Source organism: Oryza glaberrima, chromosome 4 (genome assembly GCF_000147395.1).
Source record: "Oryza glaberrima chromosome 4, OglaRS2, whole genome shotgun sequence".
NCBI lineage: Eukaryota > Viridiplantae > Streptophyta > Magnoliopsida > Poales > Poaceae > Oryza > Oryza glaberrima.
The window spans coordinates 1,165,667-1,169,147 of NC_068329.1; the positions used below are offsets into that span (position 1 = coordinate 1,165,667).

The window sequence follows — 3,481 nt, forward strand, 5'->3', positions numbered from 1 at the left end:
CTTAAGTGGCCCGTATGGAAAAATCGATTTTTCCATGCGGGCGCTTAAGTGAGCCGCATGTAAAAATGACCCTCAATTTTTGCAGACGCCACTTGTTATGGTCAGCATAGAAAAATGAGGGAGCCTCGTACAGAAAAATCACTTTTGTAGTAGTGATATATATATATATATATATATATATATATATATATATATATATATATATATATATATATATATATACTCAGAAATTAGATAAAATGTTGATTAGTCAATGTATCATTCGATCGTTTTCTCTAAATCTCTGCAATAATTACCGAATAAGTCATAAGGATCAGCATATACCCAACCACACATAAGATGCGTACATAATCCGGATCGAATTATTTACATAAGTATGTCTAATCGGTTTTTGCTAATTTACGCGCATGGCGTATATAAGAACTTAATTAGAGTTAGTGTGCCTAGCACTAGCGCACAGCGACATAACCACATATCATAACCTTTTAAGATAGGTTAAGCTAATAAATTGATAAGATTTGTTCAAAATATATACATCAATATTTGGTGACATGCAATACATATCATATATGATTGGGCGACATGCAGAAACATTGACCCCATCCTGCTCTATATACACAATGCAAAATGAGGCACTAACTTGCAAGCCATTGATGTTGCTCACCAGGCCATGGAATTTGCACAGAAATATTTAGGGAAAGATTAACTAATATAGTGTTAAATAGAAAATACATCATTTATACGGGGGAATGAGCACAATGGGAACAGGCAACCACATGGAAGAAACATAAAGTATATGACTCAAAGACACAATTGATGATCCGACACCGTGCACTAAAATTTGGAAATAGTAAAATCTGCATCTGTAAAAAATCATAGGTAGTAGAGTTAAACTATTTGATGCAAGAGAATACATATAAGTGCATCTGGAACACACAGTCTACCCATTAAAGAGCAGTGGGATCTATAAAACAGAATTTTATATATATTGAGAAGTAAGGTTTTGATATGCAACACTACAAAATACAGAACAAAATGAATCTATGGCATGTTGGTATGTAGTTGACCTCTGAATTGTTGGTCTAACATAGCAGTTCTCCGCTTGCATTCTCGACTGTAGAGAAAATAGATTCGACTGGAAGCTGAGATGATGTTATGTCTATGCACTCCCCAGAAACCAACTGGTTCTTCTCTCAGCCATCGTTGTCTGGACTGACCTGTAAATCGAGTAAACGAAATATGAATAATCGAAGAGATAGCAAGGAAGGGAAGCCATGAAGAGGAGTAGTACACAAAGCCTGAGTAATAGAAGCTAATAGGAACAATAATTACATGTGCAATCTATTGGTAGGACCTTTGGGGTGGAAAAAAAGAGAACATAATTACAGATTTCCAGTGTATAATCATTGGATGGAAATGATCCTCTGACACTACATTGGTAGTTCAAGAAAATAATCTATCAGGTCATTGATGTCTAAGCTCATTCCAATTAGTGAGTTTCTTGCATTGTCAATGCAGAATGGGAAATTATATCTTTAGTTTTCTTATTTACTAATTAGGATGTGGGAATATTTTAATTCTCATTAAAGAAAGCAACAAAAAAGCATTCCCAATTTTAAACCTCATTCCTAATGTTAGAGTAATGGTGAAAGCACATAAAAAAGGTCTGAGCTACATTTCATATGAGATGCTGAAAAACAATAGGTACGAATAATTTTCTATCTCATAAGGTAAGGTGCAGTCCAAATATCAATTTCTGACTTCTAATAATTCAATTATCTTCCAAACTTTTGCCTGATAGGAGGCCTAAATTTCAGCTTGATGTCATGTAGAAAATGCAAGCACTAAATAAAATATGGTTTACTAAATACAAACTTGGGGTGAACACCAGCATTAGCCAAGCAGAGGAGAAGCTTGCAACCTGGTCGATATTGATGTCAGCCTGTGAATGCTGGTAGCAGCAGGCAGCAAGCAGGCCGTCATCAAATCGGTTCTTGGATGATTCCTGAGTTCTTGATTGATCGATTCCACGATCTGATTGTACCTACCTCTTTGTGCGGGCCGCAGACAACGGCGAAGAGGCGCTGGAGCACGAGGAGGGGGAGCTGGTTCTCCGTCATGAGCATGTCGCGGCGGACGTACAGGAACACGTACAGCTCGCCGTGGTGGCTGAACACAGGGTCGTTCGCCGCGTAGTCATCGACCTCGCCGTCCACCTCCGCCGTGCGCATCACCTCCAGGAGGAAGCACCCGTCGGTCACCATCACCTCCACGAACTTGTCCCTGTCGCCGCCCCGCCACTTGTCGCCGTCGAGGTCCATGTACGCGTCCTCCAGCGCCTCCGCTACCGCCTCCACTGCCGCAACGAGATCCCCAGCGCGCCTCCCGGTGCGCCGAAGGAGTTGCAGCAGCGCCCGCCGCTTGTGCTCCTCCATCGGCTGGAGGTCGGCGCGGCCGTGGTGGAAGGGGCCCAGCGACACCAGCTACAGCTGGTACGGCGACGCCGCCGCAGCCTTCTTGATGTGCGCTGGCACGCGGTACGCGGAGTGCTTCCGCCATCGCGCCGCCTCCGCCACCGGGTCGGCGACGCCGTCCTGCCTCAGTTGCTCCTCGACCGCGTCCACCCATGGCTCCGCCGCCTTCCCCTTCCGGCTCTCCTCCTCCATTGGAATGCCTCAGCTCAGCTCAGCTCAGTGACCAGATCGGCGGAGAGGGTGCGGCGGAGAAGGAGCGGCGCTGCCGGGGAGAGGGGAAGGGAGGGGGGGAGGCGCCGCTAGGAGGGAAGGGGCCGAGGGGGAGGAGGAGCTCGCGGTGGGGGATGGGAAGGGAAGGCGCGGCATGATTACGGCTAGGGTTAAGATCGTATAAAGATCGTAATAAAAAAATCGTACGCTTAGTATTTTCCGTTGTTAAATATTACCCCGTGCGTTGGCGGCTAGTAATACTAATAGCTGGGTAAACCTTAGCTACACCATCTTGTTCTCATTTCTTACATCCATAAGATTTGCCCTTTAATGCGTGGGTGTAAGATGCAAGTTTTTATATTGTACTAGACAGGGCACATGATAATGACTGGTGCAGGATGCATGCGTGAGGAGAAACCTCTTGTGATGAAAAAAAAAGAGACATGTATGTGTGGATATCTTGTACACAATTACGACGAAGCCTACACTGGTGGAGAAACGTTTTGGAGTCCCGGTTGGTAACCCTTTGTAGTCCCAGTTTTCCAACCGGGTCTATAAATCCGGGACTAAAGATCGCAATCTTTAGTTCCGGTTCAAATAACCGAGACTAAAGATCGATTTTTAGTCCCTGTTGGTAACACCAACCGGGACTTAAAAATATGGTCCCGGTTGTTGGTACCAACCGGGACTAAAAAGTTTTGGTTTTCTTTTTTCTTCTTTTCCTTTCATCCGGTTGGCCTTTTCCATTTTTGATTGTTCTTTAGCTTTCACTCGTGGATCAAATGAATAAAATCAAC

General features: G+C 44.0%; 1 pseudogene; it reads right to left on the minus strand.

Moving 5' to 3' along the window:
* Positions 1–328: 328 nt before the first annotated feature.
* On the minus strand, positions 329–3,265 carry LOC127769581 (UPF0481 protein At3g47200-like; annotated as a pseudogene).
* Positions 3,266–3,481: the final 216 nt, after the last annotated feature.